This window comes from Podarcis erhardii (genome assembly GCF_964252035.2).
Source record: "Podarcis erhardii genome assembly, chromosome: 1".
Lineage (NCBI taxonomy): Eukaryota > Metazoa > Chordata > Lepidosauria > Squamata > Lacertidae > Podarcis > Podarcis erhardii.
In genome coordinates this window covers 47148804-47161629 of record NC_138497.1, presented here as the reverse complement: position 1 = coordinate 47161629, position 12826 = coordinate 47148804, and the positions used below count along the sequence as shown (strand labels likewise).

At 42.0% G+C, this 12826-nt stretch overlaps 1 protein-coding gene across 7 annotated transcripts in view; it reads left to right on the top strand.

Moving 5' to 3' along the window:
• SIPA1L1 (signal induced proliferation associated 1 like 1) overlaps positions 1-12826 on the top strand; it is a 157056-nt gene that overhangs the window by 26708 nt on the left and 117522 nt on the right. For 6 of the 7 annotated variants that reach the window (XM_081881268.1, XM_081881272.1, XM_081881270.1 and 3 more), the window contains exon 2: positions 3729-3823. The exons of the other annotated variant lie outside the window; for it this stretch is intronic. The gene's annotated coding sequence lies outside the window, so the exon portion shown is untranslated. The remainder of the gene's footprint in view (positions 1-3728; positions 3824-12826) is intronic. 7 annotated transcript variants of the gene reach the window in all.

The window sequence follows — 12826 nt, the reverse complement described above, 5'->3', positions numbered from 1 at the left end:
TTCATGGAGTATGTGGGCAGATTCATACCAGATGCTTAAAGCACATCTAATGCGCATACCCCAAAAGAATCCTGGGAACTATAGTTCTCCCTCACAGAGCTACATTTCCCAGCACCCCTAACAAGGCACAGTGTCCATTAGTCCTTGTTCCTTTGAGCACTGAGTTGGATGCATGAAGAACCCGCTTTGGGTTTATTTTAAGCATACAGCTTAAAGGATACTATGCATTCTGAAGGTGAGCACATGGTTGCTTGCCCGCCCTACAAAATACTCTATTGCATAAGAAGAGCTGGCTCCTGTGAGTCTGGTCTGTAAGTGGCAGATCATTAGAAAAACTCATGACAAGATGATTACTATCTAGTTTCATCTCAAAAGAATAATGATCTTGAATGCTTGATTCCTCTCCCCCCCCCATTTTGGGGGTGTTGCACTTTACATTAAATTAAGCAAGAGAGAAAAAAGAGTTGCACAATCTGCAAACTGCTATTTTCATTTTCACAGAGAGTCCCAGAGAGGGAAGGATAACTGGATAGTATACCTTTTCCCCTTCCAATTCACCTGTCAGCCAAGGTCCTTGTGTATGGTGGCAATCCTTCCAGTCTGGAGGTGGTGTTTTCGAATGCCATGTCAGTACGTGGTAAAATATGACCTCCCAGGATCTGACCTGGAATGTATAGCAGAGCCATGGTTGGAAGAAGTGGATGGGTAAACATATTTTATCTCTCTGTACCAGGTTTCTCTGTAGAGCCATCAGCTGAGACTGTGCATGTATGGGCAGGCAGGGAGGCAGAATTGCTGTGGTCTATCATGATTTCACCCACCCTGACCTAGTGCCCTGTTTGAATCATTGAGTGTTTGTTCTTGAGGTAGGTGGCTGGCACAGAAGGGAGATTCTGTTGTATAACAGGCTCTTTATGTGACCTAGCTAGGGTAGTTTCCCATGTTGTTGGAGTTTCCCAGCCTGTTGTTACTGAGTGACTTTGACATCCATGCAAAGACCACCTTGTTGGAAGTCACTCAGGACTTTCTGCCCTCCACAGCAACTGTGGGGCTATCCCAAATTATATCGGGACTCCTTCACATAGCAGGATATACTTTGGGCTTGAATTTTGTTTTGTTTTTGTTCTGAACAAGAGGTATGGAGGGGCAGTGTACGGTCCTTTCGTCATTGACAGATCTTGAATGCTTGAACCTGTCTTCAGACTGACAGGAACCTTCATAGGAGCGCTGACTTATGTAAAAAGAGTTCCTAACTACCTATAACCCCCTGTTGAAACGGTCCCCTCTAAACCCCCCATCATGTTGGACCATTACCAACCAGTCTCAAGTTTACCATTTTTGGCAAGGTACACGAAGGCATAGTAGAATATCAGTTTCTTGGATAAAATGGATTATGATCCATTTCAATCTGGCTTCATGCCTGAAGTTGGAACCCAAGCAGCTTTGGTTGACTTTGTAGACAACCTCCACTGGGAACTAGACAGAGGGAGTACATCTCTATGGGTTCTGCTGAACTTCTCAGAATGTAGCAGTAGGTCTGTCTTAACACCTATCCGGCAATGTCTGCACTGGTTGCTAGTTGTTTCTGGTAACAAATTGAAACTTCAGTGATTCTCTTTAAAGCTTTAAATAGCTTAGGTCCACAATATCGGAGGAGCTATTTCCTTCCATAGTAGTATTTTGCTCGCTCCCTAAGATCAGAAGGAGATGCCCTTCTCTGTGTTCAACCTGGGGTGGAGGCATGGTTGATGGGAGCATGGTTGAGAGCAGCACTTCATAGGGCCTTCTCAGCGGCTGCACCAATGTTATGGAATACAGTACTGTATCTTGTTTCTTGAAACATGTAGCCTTCCCCTCCCCACCTGCCTGTTGGTAAATACATTCTTTTTTTAGCAGGCTTTTGCCTGCTAAGTATCAGCAGCTTTGTGTAAAGGTTGGATTATGTTTTTGGTCTTCGCTTTTGTTATGTTTTTAGTGGGGCAGTGAAGTGGGTGGTGTTGATGTGATTTTAAGTTACTGTATGCTGTGCTGAGTTGTGCATATACACCAGAAGGGTAGGATAGAAATTTCTATATAAAATAAATAAATATATTAAAAAATATAATTATTATTCACTTGTTTTCCCCCATGTCAGTTCTCCTGTTGGATATAATTTGAATACAGGTGTTTATTTCAGCAGCCAATTTACTACCCAGTCCAGTCATTTTTGCAGGAAATAGTAGTACTCAAGAAGCTGCCTAATAACTGAGACAGATCATTGGTACATCTAGTGTCAGTACTGTTGACACTGACTGGCAAAGTTTCAGCTGCGACCCAGGATAGAACCTATGGCGTTTTGCGTGAAAATCATGTGAGCAACACAAGCTATAGCCCCTCTCCTGCAGCTTAACAGATGTATATCTTCCAGGACACAGAAACTAGTTCAAGGGCTGATCTTTTCTTGCTTGAGCCTCCTGAAACATAATCAATGTTGCTATAAAAATTAATCTCTTGTGTCAAAGCAACTGACTGTTTAAATTGGATATAGAAAAAAACATTCCCGATTCGATTCTAATCTGCCCATCTTTGAGAAAAAGCAAAAATACACAGTATTAAGATGTTGGCAATTGTATTTGGTGTAATCCAGCCTGCTGTGAAGACAGCACTTACACATGAGATTCCTATAGACCAGGGGTCAGCAAACTAAGGCCTATAGGCCAGATCAGGCCCAATTGCCTTCAGGATCTGGCCTGTGGACTGTTCGTGGATCGGCGTGGGGATTCTGTTCGTTTGAGTTGCACCATTCCCCCCCCCCGGTGCCATTCCATTCCATTACCCCCCTCCCTCCCACACACCGTGGTGGCACCTCCTCCCTCCCTCCTCCTGGCTTCTCCCCGCCCTGCCTAGAGGAGGAAGGGGGCTGGGCTGGGCTGGGCTGGCTGAGCGCCATTTTAAGCAGCCCATCTCCGGAGCCAGCCCTTTTGCACCACTCATTGTCCCTCCGTCGCTGCCCTGGTGCTCCTGTGGGCCAAAGAGCGGAGCGGATGAACTCACTCTGCTTACCCATGAGAAGCAGCGGTGGTAGTGGTGGTGGCGGCGGCAGCCCCTGGGAAGGTAAATGCAGCAGCTGGGGGTGGGGAGGAGGACTACTTGCCCCCCTCACCTCTTCTTCCAGCTCCCCCTCTGTGCTGCTTCTCCAGCCCACCACAAGGTCTGAGAGATAATAGACAGGCCCACGGCTAAAAAAATTTGCCAACCCCTGATATAGACTATAAGAGTCCAGTCATCCCACCCCATGGCATGCATGTGTGAGCATTCAGCACGCTAGGCTGTTGCAGCGAATAAGAGGCCTCTTATTGGATCTTCTCCCCTCAATTCCACCCTCTGTTTCATTAAGGAATATTGTGAATGGACCTGAAGGGGGGAAAGAACTTTATGCGGATATGAGAGATAGGAAGTACACCCTTGCAACTAGCTTGCCCTGGGCTCCTATGCTTTTCCTTTTATACTTTCTCAAGCAACTTGAGATTTTAGAGTCAAGGTGCTAGGGACTTGTTTAAGGCAAAAGCCAATAGCACTCCCATTAATGTATATTTATGGTGTAGTGAAAATGAGTTTAGCAGTATAGAAAAGGGTGGGAGTGTACTATAAGGGTTGTTCTAAAAGTCAGAATTTACTACGAGGTCAACCATTTCCTACATGGTTATAAAATAATCTTTCTCTTTTCTTTGTCCCCCTGTATTTTACAGCTAAAATGCTCCCTGGGTATATTGTACAGTGATGCTGACAAAAGGAATAGGAACTTCAATTATGTTAATGAGTGATCAGACAAACAAAACTTGAGGTAAGAATATAAACTTGGAAGAAGCACAATGTATCTGAAGGCAGCCCTGTATCAGGAAATGTTTTAATGTCTGATGTTTTACAGTTTTTTATATGTGCTGTAAGCCGCCCAGAGTGGCTGGGGAAACCCAGCCAGATGGGCGGGGTATAAATATTATTATTATTATTATTATTATTATTATTATTATTATTATTGGAATGGACAGCCCCAAATTCCAGATCTTTGGCTTTGTAGTTACTCTTGAATTTTTCTTTCTGGAATTAAGTGAGGTATTTCAGATGTATAGGGCATTGCAAAGGGGTTTTAGAGGAAGGGGAAAGATCCTGACCAGGTTTAAAGACTTGCTTTTTTGTATAGTCAAAGCAGACACATTTCTTTTTCGTCATGGATAGCTAGTTTATAAGCCCACTTCCCATAACAACTTGCTGTGGTCAGGAATTATGGTTGTCATGAATGAGTTTGGGTGACCTTTGAGTTCCTGCACTCACCCTCTTTCTTCCTCCCCTACAACCAGTTGTTAATAATAATAATAATAATAATAATAATAATAATAATTAATAATATAGTTTTGTGTCTTCACTCTTCTAACCCTAACCCTTCTTAGTCCAGAACTATAGCTTGCTTAGTTCCCACTCATATTGGTGCTTAATGTATACAGATGGTGCTGTTTGACCAGGGCTACAACCTAAGGGTAGATACCCAGTGGTGGGTTGCTTATGGCACTGGTCTCTTTGAATAGAAATCACTGATTCTTCAGAGGAAGAGGAAGAGGAATAAGCTAAACCTAAATGCTATCTATCAGTCATGGTCAATGGGAACAAAACCTGAGCCACTAAGGTTCCTTTTAAGCTACTGAGCAGCTGCTGATTTTGAACCAACTGCTGAACGTTGGTTTCCTCTCTGTAGAGAGATCACAGTGCTGGCTGCTTAAATGAACACCAAGGCAAGTTTTTGTAACAGAAGCATTAAATAAATGGTTAATTTAAATCAGCAGCACTTTACTGGTTTGGAAACAGAAAAAATCTACTCATTTGCTTAATAAAACATTTGTAAACAGAGGATTAGTGTAATGTGTGATGGAGTGAGCTACAGGTTAGAAAGTTGTCTTCTATCAAGTTAGATCATTGTTCCATCTATCTCAGTATTGCTTGCACTGGTGGTCAGCAGTTCTCCAGAGTTTTAGGAAGGGTTCTTTTCCAGACCTACCTGGAGGGGATCACACTCAAGATTTTCTGAACAAAAAAGCATGCACTCTACCACTGAAATACAGCCTTTCTCTAAAGTAAAAATCAGTAGGAATGCAGACTGATGCTTGCTGCCATTAGCTGATTTTATTCTTGTTCTGAGGGCAATCTTGAGAAAGGAGAACTAAAAACATTTAAACAGTGGCTAATCCTTTGGTTTACCGTTAGTATGCTGGTTGTGGTAGATAAAAATATGTTGAACATATGGAAATGGAATGAGATTAACTATTTTCGTAGACCCTTCAAATAACATACCAGATGGAGCTAATATTGCATGGAGCTGAGACTTGCCTGGATCTAGTGATCTTGATGCAGCGATATCTTTGGCCCATGCCCATTTTTCTAAGTTATGTAACATCTTTGAAGGTATTATATGCTCAGCCATCAATTACATGATGTTTTAGTCACCAGAACCAGTCTGCTTTGGCTCTTATAGTCTACATTTTATGGGTCTTGAATTTCTCTCCCTTCCCACATTGGGTCAGATTCTGCCTTTATAAAGACCCTTCTAGACAAATGGCTGAAACTTCATTGCATAAAAAAAACCTGAATCAGTTTTGTTTTTCAGGGTGAATACTAGTGCTTTTGATCTTCTTTAATCTGATCTTTTTATCTGTCTTGTTTTAGTCCTAACAAGTTAGCTCATGTAGTGGTTACACTGAGGTTAAGAGATACTGTGACTTAAAGGATATCTCTGCAGATGCTTTGGTGTTTCAAGCATAAAATACCTTCAGGCTACTACAGCTATTCAGTTGCATAATCTGTTGGATTATGTGCTTTGAGTACAAGACTGATTACATAGCCTGTGTGTAAGTCATCTCTAAGAGCTTCAGAAGCAATACATTGTGATATAAAGACACAAATAAACCAGCATGTTATTTTGCAGATATCTGCAAGAGATGCTCCATTGTATACTCAAGATTCTTCATATAAGAACAAACTGCATTGTAAATGTCTTTATTTTACCGCACTCAGTCCCCTCAGGCCTTACACTCATCTCCCACAAGCCTTGACCCAAGGGCAACATTCTGCCCCTCATAGTAAAGAGGAATGAGCTTTGGGGCAAGGAGTTTTCGATAGGGTTGCCATATGTCCGGATTTTCCTGGACATATTCGGAATACTGTAGTTGGCAGCAGTGCCCGGGCAGAAATCGTAAAAAATGTCTGGTACAATCTGGACTTTTGGCAGCCCATGTTGGCAGTGCTGTTATTGCTGTTTTTCCATAAAAATTGCTAAAAATTGCATTTTTAAAAAAGGAATTTTGCCCAAAAAGCTCAACAGTTTTGGGCAAAGCTTAAAAAAGCTCAGTAGATTTGGCATAAAGAAAAAAGCTCAGCAACTTTTCTGTCCAGGTTTTCACTGTTTGAAGTATGGCATCCCTATGTTTCGATCTGTTACTCTTTGCCACGTGGAAGAAAAGATATTGGATGAACACACTAGTGCTGGAGTTTTGCATTGGGAGAGTAAACAGCCACAGAAGAATGTGAATGAAGTTAAGTTTGGGATTGACAAAGGAGAGTAGTGCTACTTGTTACAATATAATTGTGAGGCTGGCCAGCAGGGTTTTCTTTCTCTTTATTCTATGTTTTTGTATTGCACATTACCTTGTTTCTTTTAGGCATTTTATGAATAGTTTATGTTAACATCACAGGCAACAAGTGATACTTGCCCAGGGTACCTGTACAAACTGCATTTCATGTGGCACCTGCAATAGCAAAGGATGTTTTGAAGGGGAAGTATCACATTTTTGAAAGGTGCAAAAGGTGGTGTGTTGAGTGTCAAATGTATTATTTTAGCAACTTAAGCACATCCTTCAGGGAAGTAGTTTGGACTCAGTACAACACAAAAAAACTGATTGTAAACAATGGAGACATGTTGCAAGAGAAACAGTGGACTATTTTAAAGTTAACCTTTTATGTTTTACCAGAGTACCTTCATGTAAAGGGCTAAGATCTATTTTTTCTTCTCTTTTTAAAGTTAATGATGTTTTACAGTTACTTTACTATGGTAGCAATATTGCACCTTGTGCTCATGGAGTGACTCCTACAGATAAACTTTTCCAACCCCACCAGTTGTTCCCACAAAACTTCACTGAGCATGTTGTGACATTGTAGGGCAGTTGCTGGATTACAATTTGCATCAATCTGGACTAGTGGTTGTGCTGTCCGGGGCTAATGAGAGTTGGAGCCCAGCAACATCTTGGGAGGGGGCAGAGTCTAATCATCCCTTCTGTAGGGCCATTCAATAGCAGCCATTGCCCTTTTGAATATCTGTAGCATCCTCCCATTCCTGGCTCTTCCCAAGGCCCCCCATGTATGGCACTCTTCTCATGCTTCTTTAGCTCTTCTTCACATCTGAATCCTGGGGCAGAGTTGGCAACACAGCAGGACATCAGCTGCTATTGAATAACCCTGCTGGGCCATAGTGTGCTCTGAAGCGCTGAGTGGAGGTGGTTGGTGGGCGAGGATTGTCACGTGCAAGACTCATAGAGCCTTATGGAAACTGCTGTTTGAGCACAGAGCTTTCTATGGCTTGGATCCTAAGTTACTTTCTGTCAGTGGAACTGAATGGAATGAGCCTCTCCCACCTTCCCTTCCCAATCCTAATAAACAGATTGATACCTGCAGTTCTTCCATTATGAGGCAATTACAATTACAGACAAATATGTGTTAATGTTGGGGTTTTACTCCCAGTTGAAAACCAGCTGTTTCTCATTAAAGCAGAACTCTTTATGATGAAGCTCATTCCTTTGGAGGCACATAAGGCTCTGGCAATGACCAGCAGAGTAACTGATCCAATAATGTGATAGACCAGGTGTGCCTCATGGCTATCCCAGGAACAGTTCTCTCAGTCCTGTGATGTAATTCTGAATTTGTTGCAACTTGCTGCACCCATCAGAACAGTAGAACTGGAAATGTTTGTGTGGCCTAATCCTCAGAGTGTTCCAGCCATGTCAGCTGTGTTACAGTTGATTGGGCTGGCAGAAACATAGCACTTTAAGGGTCAGGTCATGGAGAAATAACACTTGTTGTTAAGTCTCTCTTTGGTTACGCCCTAACTAGCAGTTGCCAAGTAAGCTTTGTGTGCATGTGTGTCACGTTTTGATATTTGATAAACATTAGCTCAAGATGGCTTCTGAACATGTATAGCAACTATTTGGTCTTGTGTATTTTAAATTATGTAATTCGAATGATTCATATAATTGAAATAATATGTGGCTATATAGCTAACGCACACAGCCACTTTCTCAAGCTGGTGTTAGGCAAGCAGTCTCAGGTGTGTCTCTCCTTCCAATGTAGCCTGGCCTTTTCATTCACAATTGGTTCACCTCTGGGTATACAATCCTGGTGTTGGGTGAAAAGGAGGCCAGCAAATCAGTTTTGCTGCAGGCAGTGTAGCTGGCTGAACGCCATGATGCATTGGATATATTATCACTGGACACACAAGGCTTGCATTAAAGAACACTGGTCTTCAACTGGTCAGTTGGGACCCACTAGCGGGTTGCAGCCTGATTCAAGGTGGGTCACAACAAGACCACTACCATCATGCAAATATATGGTAAAAGATTAATTAAGAAATGGGTCCTGAAATGCATGTTTGGGTTAAAACAAGTCCTGGGATACCTGCCCTGGATGACAGAAGGATAAGATCTATTACAGTCAAACCTCCACTTACCACCGCCTCTTCCTATGGTCGTTTCAAGTTGCGACCGCGGCAAACCCAGAAGTAACTGGTGGGTTTGCCGCTGTTCGCACAGGAGCAGCGATTGCGTTTGTGCATGGGCAGAAGCAGGCAATCGCCGCCCACACCTGTGCCCAATGGCACCTCTCCCAGCGACCCATTTCGACCTCAGGACGGATCTCTGGAACAGATTATGGTTGCAAATAGAGGTTCCACTGTATTTGACTATTGGTGTAAACCTCCAGAATGTATTTTGTATAGTTGAAGTTTTTACCTCTATCTTCAGTACATTTTATTTTATATAAAATTGCTATGGCTAGTGGCTGATGCAAATAAAGATTCTTCTGATCCTGATAGGAGGATGCATACATTGTGGTGTGGTGGACATTGAGGCAGGTCAGGTTATGATTGGAACCTACGGTAAATGGTGGGAAGTGCTCTGTGATGATGACCAAGCATCTCCTAAATATGTTCTGGGAGTTCCCTCAGCCCTTCAGAGCAGATTGGGGGTGGTGTGGAGGCATGTGCAGGTGGAGGAAGTGGAGGTTCCTGTTGCACTACAGCCCATAATCAGAAAAAATAATAATATAGGAAATGAAGAGAATTTTATTTTTATGTTACTTTATTTATTAAATTTATATACTACCCTTCTTCCAAAATGAGCCCAGAAATGAAAAATGTAAATACAATAATAAGACTTCTGATGGTGAAACTGTTGAAATATATGATGGTCAACTATAAACTGTTCCAAATTAAAGGAATATATTTTCGAAGAGAAATTAAAGACATTGCGACAACATAGAAAGATTTTACTAAGACCGAGAGAACTCATATAGTGAAGATACACAAAACTTAATGATTCAGAAAAACAAGCAAACAAGATAAAGAATCCCAAGATGTGTTTTTATTCATAGTAATAAAATTGGGTGATATGTTAACAAGAAAAGGGGCAAAGATGCACAAATACCAACATGGTTTATTTATCTTCCTTATTCCCTTCCTATGTACAAAACATATAGCATTTGAATTATAATACAACACTCCACCTTCAAACGTAGAAAATATCCTTAAATTGTCTCTTCCAACACCCCACCAAATCACTCATCACAAGCAGGGATGGCTGTTGCTAAATGGTATGCACAGATTCTCTTATAAAAGGGGTGGAGTCTGGCCATACACAGTTCAGGAGGCATTCTGATAATTGTGAGGCTAAACTTTGCAGTATGCTGGCTCATCCTAGAGGTCTGCTTGGTTTCCTTTCTCTCATGCTTGCTTGGCCACAGGGGAGCATGAATCATGCTCAGTCAGTGATGCACGAACTCATTCACAAGACCAGATTTCATGCATATCCATTACAGCGCGACTTCCATAAATCATCTCGCGGCTCACTAATGGCTGTATGAATTGTACTGAATAGACAAAGCTAGCATTGCTGATAATATTCTAATGTTGATGTAGTAGTACATAACCAGTGACTCAGTCTGTTAGCCGTTGTGCTGTAGAGACAGATAATGTGGAGGTGCAAAGTTCAATTCACTATTTGGAAAGCTGGGTGAATTGAGGCCTCTAGTTTTAACCAGCTTATTTGAGACACCAGAATGAGGTATATGTTCAGAGCACAATTCTATATTCCATAATTGTATACTAGTTTGACATCCATTTTCAAAGTGGGTGACACACAAAATTGACTGATTCTTGTCATCAAGCACCATATTTTGCTAGTTGTAAAACTCTTTACTTTCAGGCACCTCAAAACACTTGGTTTAAGTAGTCCTTTGGCTGAGGTGTAAGTGAAATCTAATGTGAGCAGTATTTAAATTGGGGATTTTAGATAGTGTGTCTTGTACAATTGGAAAAGTTATTAGTAGCTGCAGACTACCTGGAATCAGGCCGTTTTTGTGATACAACAGTAGAATGTCTCTTTATCTGTTTGGAGGCCATTCACATTACGTACAGAAATGAAATAGGTGGGAGGGAGCTGTAACAGACTGAGAGAGAAATTAGTCTATTCACAAATATTTTCCTGGTATCAGGGACTCAGTGTCGGTTCTGAACTCTGTGTTTTGCCACTGTTTGGGGTTGGATGAGGTCAAGCAAGTTAAAACTTAATTTAGGGACAATGGAGGTCCTGTTGCTTAAGGATTCCAGTGATCTGGGAGTATGTGTATACAGTATCCTATTTTGGAAGAGTTAAAATCAAGTTTGCAACTTGGAAATGCCCCTCTGCTTCTAGATGGCTAGGTAGCAGCTGTTGTTAGGAGTGCCTTTTGTCTGGCCACTCACGCCATGCTTTTCTTGTTGAAAGGGAGTTCAGTTCTAATGAGGAACAGGTAAAACAAGCTTCTGCTTGGTCTGCAAAATCCATACATGCCTTGCTCATAGCAGTGGGTGGCAGATGAAAACCAAACATTGGCTGGCGAAGCATTGCATGCAAAGCTTTGTGGCTCTCTTAGGATAACTCTGCAGTCCCTGCCCACAGGTTGGGAACCACCATTCTAGATACCATTCTCTTAGTGTAGCTACAGTGTTTGACAACATTCCAGATAACGTTCCATTTTATGTTAAGTTTTATTGCTTAGTGTTGTATGGAAAAGGTGCAGCAATTCTTCAAGTTAACATACTTTAAGTATGCTGTGAGTTTTTAGGAGTTAGACATGCATATAACAAAAAATACCCAGAAATAAATTAAAGAAAAACATTAATATTCCTGGGTTTAGCCTATGCCCTAGCAGTAAAAAAAAAGTCCTGAAAGCACTTTCATATTAGTCATATTAAATATATAGCAGGAAACTGAAGCTAGTCTTAGTTCTCTTGTGCATATCTGCACAACACGTTTGTCACATGTGTACATGATGTTTGTGAGGGAGCAGGTGGTGCTGTAGTCTAAACCACTGAGCCTCTTGGGCTTGCTGATTGGAAGGTTGGCGGTTCAAATCTGTGCGACAGGGTGAGCTCCCGTTGCTCTGTCCCAGCTTCTGCCAACCTAGCAGTTTGAAAGTAGATAATTAGGTACTCCTGTGATGGAAAGGTAAACAGCATTTCTGTGTGCTCTGGCTTCCATCATGGTGTTCCGTTGCGTTTTAATCATGCTGGCCACATTACCTGGAAAGCTGTCTGTGGACAAACACTGGCTCCCTCAGCCTGAAGTGAGATGACCGCTGCACCCCATAGTCGCCTTTGACTGGACTTAACTGTCCAGGGATCCTTTACATGATGTTTGTCTGTACAGATGTATTATTGTTGTTGTTTTAAATTTCTGTTTTGCCTTTTCTCCAAAAGGAGCCCAGGGTGACAAGCAACAAAGTGATAAAACAATACTATTAAAAATAAAATAAAAACATTAAAAATGTAAAAACATGTAAAAGGATTATGAACATGCAAATGTGTATGGAGCAGCCCTAATTTTTTGGACAATAAACACCCTTCCCCCATTCATAAATGTCCCCTAGGTATCCTTATGACATGGAGCAGGCACAGCAGGACTTAATGAGACAGCTATGAGAGAGGCACCAAACCTTGGGCTAGTTAACAGATGCTATGTGTGCTGAACATCTGCCTTCAGCTGAAAGACAGGCCAAAAAAGACTGTTACGGCTAAAATCTGGGTGCGAGGCTGCTCTGCCATCCAGCTCATCGGACTAAGTCCGTGGGTCCCTGCAGAGGAAAATGAGCTCAGCCGGAGACAGGAGCAAGCAGCAGAAGATCCAAGTTTATTGCGCAACAGGTTCAAGGCGAGATTGAACAGTGAGAAAGGGGTGACATGAGTTTTTGAAACTCCCTCCATGTCCCAGAATACAGTGCAAAACACGTCATGAATACATTAAAGAGAGGTTTGGTTACACAGATTACATCATGAATATATTAAAGGGAGGTTGGGTTACACAGATTAACATATGGAGGAGGGAGGGGGGAATATGCAGAGTCGGAGATATGCGCAGATAAACACTTCCTGAGTATTGGAGATGAGAAGACAATGGTCCAGTCTGCCACCTGACATTGCCTGGAGGAAAGGCTGATCAGAGCGATTTGACCGGATTAGGGTCTTGACACCTTGAGGGATTATGGAGGACAGGGGAGG